Genomic DNA, 12,343 nt, shown 5'->3' with positions numbered 1-12,343 from the left:
GCACGTTTGAGCAGGCAGGAGAAAGAATCAGTGAACTTGAAGACAGGTTAGTTGAAATTATCCAGACTGAAGAGCAGAAAGAAAAAAAATGAAAAAGAAACAGAGCCCAAGAGACTATGAGACACCATCAAGCATACCAATATATGCTTAATGGGAGTCCAAGAAGCACCGGAGAAAGTGGAACAGAAAGAATGTTTGAAGAAATAATAGTCAAAAACTTCCCAAATTTCATGTAAGACTGAAATCTACACATGTAAGACTTCAATCTGTACATTTTTAAGAAGCTCAAGATCTTTAATCAGGACAAATTCTAGGAGATCCACATTGAGACACAGTATAGTCAAACTGACAAAAACAAAGACAAAGAATCTTGAAAGCAGCAAGAGAGAAGTGATTACCACATACAAAATATCCCCAATAAGATTAAGAGCCAAATTCTCATTAGAAACCATAGAGTTCCAGAAGGCAGTGAGATGACATATTTAAAGTGCTGAAAGACAGGAAAAAAACCCAAACCTGTCAGCAAAGAATCCTATCTGCAGCAAAACTATGTTTCAAAAGTGAAGATGAGTACACATACTCACATGGGAGGCAGGCAAGTAAACAAATATTTCACACACATGCAGTGTAGCCTTACAGAGGTGGTGAAATTATAACATAATTGTGAAAGATAAATATTCTGAGCAGACAAGGCAGAAAAAGCATTCTAAGTAGAGTGTGTGCAAAGGTGCAACAGTGTGTGAAAGCCTGGGATGTTTGGGGAATGTCAGGAATTTCTTCTGGAAGTTGCTCTTGCTGATTCTGCCATTTGGTTGGATTATATAAATCTCCTTGGATTGGATTATCAGATAGTAAGTAATATAATTCCCCCCTTCACCAGCTGGTCCTAACCCTGACTCAGTGGGCAGGTCTTATTCCAGCCCTAGCCCCTTCCACTGACCAAGTCAGGCTCTAAATAACCAGCCCAATCCAAACTACCCTTCTTAAAGCAGGTGGCATCTTTTTTACTACAGTTCAGGCAATAAAGGCTATTTTGTCACAACTCCCACAGGACCAGGTCTTCTGCTGTCTAAAAAATAAGGCCTTAATTATATTTTAACAAGACAATGTATCTGCTACCTTATGTGACAGAGCAATTAAACTTTTAAGATTCTAGACAGGATCCAGGCAGAGGAACATGGCAGAAAGAACATTACACTTGAATTATACATTTTCTGTGTTTGAACTCTTTGCTCTGCCTTGTGTCCAATGGAGATGATAATACTTACCTATTAGGGTTCTTATATACAAAGTAGAAGAAGTAATTCGATGGAGAGAAGGAAGGGTGAAAGGAATTCAGAAAGATCAGAAGTTTCTGAGATCAAGAAAGACCATAAAGTTTCTATGTCCCTAACTGTTAATGGTGGTTATCCCTGGGGAGACAGAAGGGGTAGGGGCTTTTTCTTTTAATTTCTTATAAATTTTGGCATTGTTTGACTTTTTACAATGAACATAATTTTGTACTTAAAATATATTTGGCATATATATTATACCTCAATAAAAAGTTTCTTAAAAGCTTATACTCTCTGGAAAATCATCCAGGAGACAGATAAGAATGGCTGCTTCTCAGAAGGTCTGGTAGACCTGGGGTCTAGGGTGAAAGGGAAACTTTTAGTAGATCTGCCCTACTAGAGATGCTAATGGCACACCAGACAGTAACTCAAAGCCATATGAGGAAATAAAAACACCAGTAAAGGTAACTACAGAAGTAAATATAAAAGCCAGTAGTATTATTGCACTTTTGGTAATTCTCTTTTTCCTTTATGATTTAAAACGAAAACACATAAAATAAATATAAATCAATGTTATTGGGCACATTATGTATAAATGTAAAATAAGCAAAAAATATAAAAATGTAATTTGACACAATAACATTTAAGAAGAAGGATGAGATATACAGAAGTGTAATTTTTGTATACTATCAAAGCTAAGAGGGTATTAATTCAAACTAGGGTGTTATAAGTTTAAGATATTAATTGTAATCCCCAAGATAGCCACTAAGAATATAACAAAAAATATGTGCAGAATAGGTAATGAGAAGGGAATCAAAATGGTACACTATACAAATCAATTAAACAAAAGGCAATAATGAAGGAAGTGAGGAACAGAAAGATAGTATTTAGAAAACAAATACTAAAACGTCAGAAATCCTTCCTTAACAGTAATTAAATGTAAATGAATTACACTCTCCAATTAAAAGGCAAAGGTTGACAGAATGAATTTTTTAAAAATCCATACATACACTATCTACTAGGGTCAAGTTATAGATACCAAAATACACATAGATAGAAAGTAAAAGGACAGAATAAGATACTTCATACAAACAGTAATCAAAACTAAGCTTGGGTGTTTATACTAATTTCAGACAAAACAGGCTTTAAGTTGAAGATTGTTACAGGACTCAAAGGACATTAAAGACTGACTAAAAAGTTCAATCCATCAAGAAGACATGACAATTATAAACACAAATCCACCTAATAAGAGCCCCAAAATATATGAGGCAAAATTTGACAGAAATGAAAGGAGAAATAGTTTAGACTTAACATATACAGAACACTCCACCCTACAACAACAGAATGAAACATTCTTCTCAAATGCACGTGGAACAATATCCATGGATAGACCATGTTAGACCACAAAATAATACATTTTACAAGACTGAAATCACACAAAATATCTTCTCCAATGACTATGGAATGAAACTGGAAATCAATAAAAGGAAAACTGGAAAATCGAGAAACATATGCGGATTAAATAACAACTTTAAATAGACAAAAGGTCAAAAAAGAAATCACAAGGGAAATTAGAAAATACTTAGAGACAAATAAAATCAAGCCCCCAAAACAATGACCCAACTTTATGCCCAAAGAAACTAGAAAAAGACCAAACTAAACCCAAAGCTAGCAGAAGGAAGGAAATAATTTAGAGTCCCGATAATGTAATAAAAAATTTTTTAAATTGAAAATCAATGAAATAAAAATTGCTTGAGAAGATCGACAAAATTGAAAACGTTTAGTTAGATGACCCAGAGAAAAAAAAGAGAAGACTCAAATTACTAAATCAGAAGAAATGAAAGTGGGACACTGCTACAGACCTAATAGAAATAAAAAGAATTAAATGAGACTATTATGAACAATTGTACTCTAAGAAGTTAAATAGTTAACAAATTAAACAATAGGTTAAACAGATAACAAAAGTGACAAGAAGAAATAGAAAATTTCAACAAATCTACAAACAAGGGATTGAATCACTAATGAAGAACCTCCCAACAAATAAACGTCCTAGCCCAGATGGGTTCACTGGTGAACCCTATTAAACTTTGAAGAAAAATTGGCACCAATCTTTCTCAAACCCCTCCAAAAGATATGAGGACACTTCCTAACTCATTTTATGAAGCCACCAATACCCTGATACCAAAGCCAGAAAAAGACATCATAGAAAATAAAACTATAAGCCAATTATCTCTTATGAACATAGATGCAAATATCCTTAACAAACTACCAGCAAACTGAATTCTGAAAAGAAAATTTTGTACCATAACCAAGTGGGATTTATCCCAGAAATGCAAAGGTGGTTCAACATACGGAAATCAACCAATACTAATAGAGAAAAAAGGAAAAGGTCATATGCTCATCTCAATAGATGCAGAAAAAGCATTTCACAAAATACAATACTCATTGATGATAAAAACACTCAAACATTTAGGAATATAAGGGAACTTCCTCAGCATCTATGGAAAAACCTGTAATTAACATAATTATCGGTGAAAGACTGCACACTTTCCACCTAAGATCTGGAACAAAACAAAGATACATACTTCCACCACTTCTACTCAACACTGAACCAGAAGGTCTATTCAGAATAATAAAGCAAGAAAGCAAGAAGTAACTCTATTTAAAGAAGGCATGATCTTATATGTAGAATTTCCTAGAGAATTCACAAAAAACTGTTAGAGCTACTAAACGAATTCAGCTAAGTTACAGGATGCAAGATCAACACACAAATATCAGTTGTATTTCTATACAACAATGAACAATCCAAAAAGGAAATTAAGTAAACAATTCCATTTACAATAGCATAAAAATTACTTAGTAATAAATTTAACCATGGTGGTGCAAGATTTTTGCACTGAAAACTACAAAACAGTGCTGAAAGAAATTAAAGAACCCTAAATAAATGAAAAGACATTCTGCATCCATAGGTTGAAAAACTATATCATTAAGATGGTTATACTCCCCAAAGCAATTTATAGATTTGATACAATTCCTGTCAAAATCCTGATGGCCTTTTTTTGCAGGAATGGAAGAGTTAAGCCTAAACTGCAAGGGATCCTGAATAGTCAAAAGGATCCCCAAAAAGAAAAAGTTGGAGGATTCAAATTTTCCAATTCCAAACTTACTACAAATCCACCGTAATCAAGACAATGTGGTACTGGCACAAGGACAGACATACACATCAATGGAAAAGAAGAAAGAGTCAATAAATAAACTCACATGTTTTATAGTAAACTAATTTTCAATAAGAGTGCCAAGACCATTAAATGGGAAGAAAACAGTCTCTTCAACAAATGGTCCTGGGACGACCAGACAGCCATGTAAAAAAGAATGAAGCTGGCCAGGTGCGGTGGCTCATGCCTGTAATCCAGAACTTTGGGAGGCCGAGGCGACAGATCACGAGGTCAGGAGACTGAGACCATCCTGGATAACATGGTGAAACCCAGTCTCTACTAAAAATACAAAAAAATTAGCTGGGTGTGGTGGTGGGCGCCTATAGTCCCAGTTACTTGGGAGGCTGAGGCAGGAGAATGGCATGAACCCAGGAAGTGGAGCTTGCAGTAAGCTGAGATTGTGCCACTGCACTCCAGCCTGGGCAACAAAGCAAGACTCCATCTCAAAAAAAAAAAAAAGGAATGAAGTTGAACCCCTACCTCACACGCATTAAAAAAAATCAACTCGAAATGGATCAAGACCTAAATGTAAAAGACAAAACTATAAATCTCTTAAATGAAAATCTAGGGGTAAATTTTCATGACCTTGTATTTGGCAACGGTTTCTGAGATACGACACCAAAAGCACAAGCAACAAGAAAACAATAAATTGAACTTTACCAAAGTATAAAACTTGTGCATCTAATGACAATCTACAGAATGGGAAAAAATATTCAGAAATCATATAACCTGAAAAGGGTCTAGTATCTAGAATACATTAGAAACTCTTACAATGCAACAACAAAAAGACAAGTAATTCAACTTAAAAATGAACAAAATATCTGAAGAGATTTCTCCAAAGAAAATATTCAAATGGCCAACAAGCACATGAAAAAATGCTCATTATATTAGTGATAAGTAAATCAAAGCCACAATGAGATACCACTTCATGTCCACTATAATAGCTATAATAATTATTTTTACAAACTAAAATAGTAAGTGTTAATGATGATATGGAGAAATTAGAACCCTTACATATTGCTAGTGGGAAAGTAAAATGATGCAGCAAGGGTGGAAAACAGTTTGGTAATGCCACAACACATTAAACAAGACTACCATATCACCCAGCAATTCCACTAGCTATATAACCAAAAGAATTGAAATATTTCAATTCAAACAAAAACTTGCATACATATGTTCACAGCAGCACTATTCACAAAAGAGATCACTAAATCAATACATCACAAAGAAACAACCTAATTATACATCAATTGATGAATGGATATACAAAATGTGGTATATCCATAGAATGATTATGTGGCAATAAAAAGGAATAAAGTACTGATACATGCTACAACATAGATAACCTTGTAAACATTATATTAAATGACGGAAGTCAGACATAAAAGTTACATGTTTTGGAACTAGGCAGAGGTGATGGTTGCACAACATTGTGAATGTACTGTCACTGAAATGTCTACTTTAAAATGGCTAATTTTTGACTGGGCATGGTGGCTCACACCTGTAATTCCAGCACTTTGGAAGGCTGAGGTGGAAGGATTGCTTGAGGCTAGGAGTTTGCAACCAGCCTGGACAACACAGTGATAACCTGTCTCTACACAAAAAATTTTTAATTAGCCAGTCTTGGTGGCAAACGCCTGTAGTCCTAGCTGCCTGGGAAGCTGAGGTGGGAGGACTGCTGGAGTCCAAGAGTTGGAGGCTGCAGTGAACTATGATTGCGCCACTGAGCTCCAGCTTTGGGTGACAGAGATCTTGTCTCAAATAAAATGGCTGATTTTATAAATGTGAATTTTACCTCAAAAAAAGGCCAAATGTACACCTATCATACGATGCAGCCAAGAGAAATAAGGCATATGTCCATGGTACACAAAGGTCAACAGAAACTTTATTTGTGAGAACTAAAAACTGTAACAATGTATATGGATAAAACAAACTGTGGTATATTCATACAAGAGAATACATTTACTAATTCATTGAACTATACCCCTAAAATGGGTGATTTTCATTGCATACAAATTGTATACCAGATACTTGTTTAAAAGTTAACAATTTTTTATTTAAAACAAAAGGATAAGTTTAAGATAAAAAGCAATGGCTGGGCGCGGTGGCTCACGCCTGTAATCCCAGCACTTTGGGAGGCTGAAGCGGGCAGATCCCTTGAGGTCAGGAATTTGAGACAAGCCTGACCAACATGGCAAAACCCTGTCTCTACTAAAATCACAAAAATTAGCTGGGCGTGGTGGCAGGTGCCTATAATCCAGCTACTCAGGAGGTTGAGGCAGGAGAATCACTGGAACCGGGGAGGCGGATGTTGCAGTGAGTCAAGATCGCACCACTGCATTCAGCCTGGGCAACAGAGTGAGACTCCATATCACAAAAAAAAAAAAAAAAAAAAAAAAGCAACAAAGTTACAAGTTTACACAAGTTATCAATATATAACCAGTCCTCAGGAAACAGGTGTCATCCTCCCCTACCCCACCCCACCCTGCCACCCATTGGCTCCATATGTCCTTTTCATGTTTCTTCATGATTCCACTGTCTTAGCAACACATAAGACCTTTCCAGCTTGGGTTCCAATAGTCTTGTGATATCCCAACTCCAAAATCAAGAAATCACACGAGTGGTCTAGCCTGCATCAGATATGCAGCTCTGATATAAATACCTGTACCAGGTTTGTTGGGGAAGTGGTATGGGACTTTAAGTGGTATGGGGCTTTATGTTCCTTAGACCAACCCTATCTACTAGTCATGAGAATGATGTCCCTACATTGTTGGGCAGGTTTTTAAAGAAAAGCTGTGGGCAAGGAGATTAGGCAACTGTTTTAAGTGTTCAAACTGAAAAGGAAAAGTTTTCTGTTTTTTAATTCCCTAACATTTTGAATTAAGATACTTTTTATTACACCTAACATATACTACTCTTATAATTAAAAAAAAAAAAAACTGTACCAAGAGTGTAGGGACCAGCCCCACAGGATCGGTGGGTTTTTCTCCCCGTGTGCGGAGACGAGAGATTGTAGAAATAAAGACAAAAGACAAAAAGATAAAAGAAAAGACAGCTGGGCCCAGGGGACCACTACCACCAAGATGCGGAGACTGGTAGTGGCCCCAAATGCCAGGCTGCGCTGATATTTATTGGACACAAGACAAAGGGGCAGTGAGCCATCTCCAATGATAGGTAAGTTCACGTGGGTCACGTGTCCACTGGACAGGGGGCCCTTCCCTGCCTGGCAGCCGAGGCAGAGAGAGAGAGAGAGGAGAGAGAGACAGCTTACACCATTATTTCTGCATATCAGAGACTTTTAGTACTTTCACTAATTTGCTACTGCTATCTAAAAGGCAGAGCCAGGTGTACAGGATGGAACATGAAGGCAGATGAGGAGTGTGACCACTGAAGCACAGCACCACAGGAAGACGGTTAGTCCTCCAGATAACTGCGGGCGGGCCTGACTGGTATCAGGCCCTCCACAAGAGGTGGAGGAGTAGAGTCTTCTCTAAACTTCCCCGGGGGAAAGGGAAACTCCCTTTCCTGGTCTGCTAAGTAGCCGGTGTTTCTTCTCGACACTGACGCTATCGCTAGACCACGGTCCTCTTGGCAACGGGCGTCTTCCCAGACGCTGGTGTTACCGCTGGAACTAGGAGCTCTCTGGTGGCCCTGTCCAGGCTCCACTCAAGAGAGAAGGCTCGCATTCTTGTCTTCTGGTCACTTCTCACTATGTCCCCTCAGCTCCTATCTCTGTATGGCCTGGTTTTTCCTAGGTTATGATTGTAGAGCAAGGATTATTATAATATTGGAATAAAGAGTAATTGCCACAAACTAATGATTAATGATATTCATATACAATCATATCTAAGATCTATATCTAGTATAACTATTCTTATTTTATTATTTTATTATACTGGAACAGCTCGTGCCCCCAGTCTCTTGCCTCGGCACCTGGGTGGCTTGCCGTCCACACAAGAGGAAATTAAATATTTTAAAAATACATTTTAAAAGCTACTAAATCTTTTGGTGCCTCAGTTTCTTCATCTTAATATAGAGATAATAAAATGGTTGCGAGGATTAAGTGAGAAAATATGTATAAAGCATTTTAAATTCGTGAATATTAACAAACATTGCTCCTGATTTTTTCCCACTTGAAATGTCCTCTGAGCCTATAATTTCAATACTTATTTTTCCATATTGTTTATAAACCATATGCTATCACTAAAATCTCTACACTACAGAGACTTATATGCTATCATCTCAGAAAAAAGCCAAGCCTTAAAAAAAAAGCAACTTTTTGAGTCATTAACCCAAGACAAAATGTGTTAAATTGTTAAAATAAATACTCACTGAACACACACAGTTTCAGAGTATCATGACACTCACTGTTCTGCACTGTGCACTGCAGACATAAAAATTAAAAGGACAAGGGCAGTCTCACACTATATATTTACAAGCAAAAAGCACGGCCTGGAGAAGTCTTTAAATCCAGTTGAGTAAAATCTTAAGGGGAAATAAAAAGGCCAATGGCTAAATATGCATAAAATGTAATAAGAGATAGATTTGGAGAATTCTAGTAGTATTGATGGAACATCAGCAGGTTGGAAGAGAGTGGCATAATATTATGAAGATGGTCCTTGGGAAGAGAAATTGGTACCAGACTCTGAAGGGCTCTGTAAATAAAAAGCAAGGCTAAGAAATTTGAATTATATACGGTAGACAATGGGAAGCCATCAGAGATACTTATGGGGCAACATCTGGAGGGAGACTGAAGAGAGGCAAGAAATATTACTTTTTTAAAAAAGCATAAACTTTTGAGTTAAATCTAATTTCCGACTTCAGTTCCAACGTGCTACTAGTTGTGTGAGAACAAATTACAGAGCCCCTCTTAGCCTGTTTTCTTATTTGAAGATAGTAACTACCTCAGTGATACTGTAAAGATTAATGAGAGAATGTATGTGATGCGGTTTTTACGGTTTAGTAACTCAATGTAACTGGAGACTTATGTATCATTTGCTATGTGGCACACACTATTCTAAGGTCTTTGTATATATTAACTCATTCAACCCTCACAATAATCCTACAAAGTAGGTAACCTCATCATATGGTAGAGGGAAATGAAGCACAGAGAGGTTAAACAGCTTGCCCAGGGTCACCTAGCTATCAAGCGGTGGAGATGGGCTTCAAACCAAGGCAATCTGGCCCCAGTTTCATGTCTTTAATCAACACATTATAATGCCTCTCTAGGAAAGATCAAATCAGTGTTTTTAAAACTCATAGTATTTTCTAAACTTTCAGTTAAATATGCAGACTGTTCAATGCCATCCTCCAGACCTACTGATTCAGAACCTGAGATCTGAAGTGCAGGAATCAGCATTTAACAAATCCTTCAAGGTAATGTGTACACAATAAATTCTGAAACTCACTGATTTAAGAAAGAGCAAAAATCCAATGAAAATAATTCAGGTAGAAAAAAAGAAAGAGATTAGGATATAGCGATCAATTTTTAAAAATTACCGTTTGTTGACAGCACATATGAAATGAGCAGAAAGGCTTAGAGAAGTATAGCCAATGTCTTTGTTACAAAGACACTATATAAAAAATGCTCATATTTTAACTATCCTCAACACCGAGTATTTAAGTCTATTCTTCCTGGCTAACACTTAAAACAAAAGTTCAATAGCAGGAAGAATGGGGGTGCTGGAATAGCCAGCACTGGATGAAGGAATGTCTTTATTCTGATTATTATGAAGTCTTACTTTTAAAAATATATTTATACATTTAAATGGTACAATATCCTGGTGTTAAAACCTTAAAAGGAACTTAAAATGTCTTTTCGTATTTAGCTACACAAAACTTACGATTTTTAATAAAGATGTAAAACTTGTACACATTTAAAATTCCCATTTATAGTTTACATTTATGGCACACTTTTAAACCATTCCAGAAGGCATGACTTTACTACTGGGTTAGACAGAGTTCCATATTTCAGATAGTTCATCATTAAAAATAAAAAAAAAGCCCAAAACAATAAAACCCAAAGAAAACAGATGCTCAAAGCATTAGTGGATTACTTCCAAAAAGACTCCGTAATAACCCAGTTGGCCAATGAATGAGGGAGGCGAAAAGGCAGGGCGGTGGAACTAAACCTTATCTCTATTGTTTGCAAACTAAGACCCTAGTGAATCACCACCGCTGTTACTATAGCCGGTTTAAATAAGAGGCTCGGATTTTTGCGGTACATGAAAAATGTCAACCGTGAAAGAAAAATATCCGGGTTTTAAATACAAAGGATACTCGAATTTCAGTTTAAATCCCACCCAGGCATTTCAAAGACTGTCACTTCCCTGCAGTCCAGAGTTAATCAAGGTTGCCCGGGTATCTCTCTCAAGAGGAACGCGGAGCCACGTAGAGCATCTTTTCATTCTAAACCTGCCCCAACCTTCCATCTTTCATAAAAAGAGATTTGTTTAAACGTGGCAACGCTTTCACAATGAGATTTAACTACTGTTGAAGCTTCAGCATTCGAGCCGAATTGGTGGAAATAATAAACTACGGGTTAAAAAAAAGCCACGGAGGATGCGTATAAACAAGGTTTACTCGCGGGGGACCGGCAGGGCCTCGGAATCCTCAACACTGAGAGCTGGCTGGCGTGCGCAACCGTCGAGAGCGCTGGTCCAGCAAACGCCCCCAGTGGCCCGAATTCCCTAAGTCTCCAGGCCGGGCCCCAGCACCAGACGTCCCCAAAAGCACTGCGAGGCCCCCGCTGCGCCGTCCGGCCTCCTAACACCCTCTCCCACCCCACGGTCCTGCTTCTCTCTCTGGAACGCTCTGCGTCTTCCCGTTCCCCATTTACTCACCAAGGAGAGCTGGGCAGAAGTTCCAGAGCGTCAGCGCCACTTTTCCCGGCCCGCTCTACGTCGGGGCACGCCGACCGCGAGCAGCCACATTCAACGGCCCACAGGATTCAAATTCGCCCACTTCCGTTCGCAAACCCGGAAAGAGCGGTCGGCCCCGCCCTCGAGGGGTGGGACCCGCGGAGGCGCTGGCTGTGGGGAAGGGCCCGTGTGCTCCCGCCCTTCTGGCGCTCCCGCCCTGCTGCTCGGTGCTAACCTGGCTGTGTCGCCTTCGCTTGTTTGTTTTGTCGGGTCTCTCTCCCTGTTTAGCAGCTCAGAAAAACTCCGGGCGCGGGGTCATTGTTTCCGCCTATTTGCTCTTGAGGGGATCCTCTTGTTTCCAAAATGGACAGAGATGTGCTGAAGTTTCGTCACCTTCGAGGAATGGGGCGAATGAAAGCACGAACGGAGGCAGGAGGGTTTTATCTTTCCCTTCATCCTCGAGGAAACAGCAGCAGCAGCAAGAAGGAAAAAGCAAACCCTCCAAGTACTTAGTACAGCCTTTCCTGGGCCTCTCAGTCTATCCCGGCACAGTCAGGGCTTTTAATTTCTTTCTGTCCTGGGTTTGGGGAAAACAAAAAGCCAAGTTCACCCGTATTCAGCCAAAAGTTGAAAATAAGTGGTCGTACCAATCCCTGGTCTCAAATAAACTATTTGATGGTGTTAGAAGGCAATAAATTTTATTTCCCCCCTCTGATAAGGGCTCACTTTACGAGATTATTAAGTACTGTCCCGTGAGATTACTGAAACAACAGTATCTTTTCCTTTATCGAGGACCACAGTATATCTTTGATCCAAAACGTCTTAAGCTTCTGAAGAGACATCTGGGAGCTTCCAGAAACTAAAGGAAGGACTGGAAATGCTAGGGGGTGAGGGGCATTAAATAACTCTGACTTTTATGGCTGTGATTGATGTTGCTGCCAGATCATCCTCACATCTAATAACATTGAATTACCTAAACGGATCAGTACAAACCAAA

At 38.5% G+C, this 12,343-nt stretch overlaps 1 protein-coding gene across 4 annotated transcripts in view; it reads right to left on the bottom strand.

Annotated features, from left to right (window-relative positions):
• Positions 1–11,706, bottom strand: part of G2E3 (G2/M-phase specific E3 ubiquitin protein ligase) — a 60,961-nt gene extending 49,255 nt beyond the window's left edge. The window contains exon 1 of one of the 4 annotated variants that reach the window (XM_009249001.4): positions 11,329–11,706. The gene's annotated coding sequence lies outside the window, so the exon portion shown is untranslated. The remainder of the gene's footprint in view (positions 1–11,328) is intronic. The other 3 variants (XM_024231407.3, XM_054529967.2, XM_063715808.1) reach the window with 3 other exon arrangements.
• Positions 11,707–12,343: the final 637 nt, after the last annotated feature.

Source organism: Pongo abelii, chromosome 15 (assembly GCF_028885655.2).
Source record: "Pongo abelii isolate AG06213 chromosome 15, NHGRI_mPonAbe1-v2.0_pri, whole genome shotgun sequence".
Classification (NCBI taxonomy): Eukaryota; Metazoa; Chordata; class Mammalia; order Primates; family Hominidae; genus Pongo; species Pongo abelii.
Note: the sequence above shows the minus strand (reverse complement) of the source record. Positions and strands in the feature narration are given on the sequence as shown.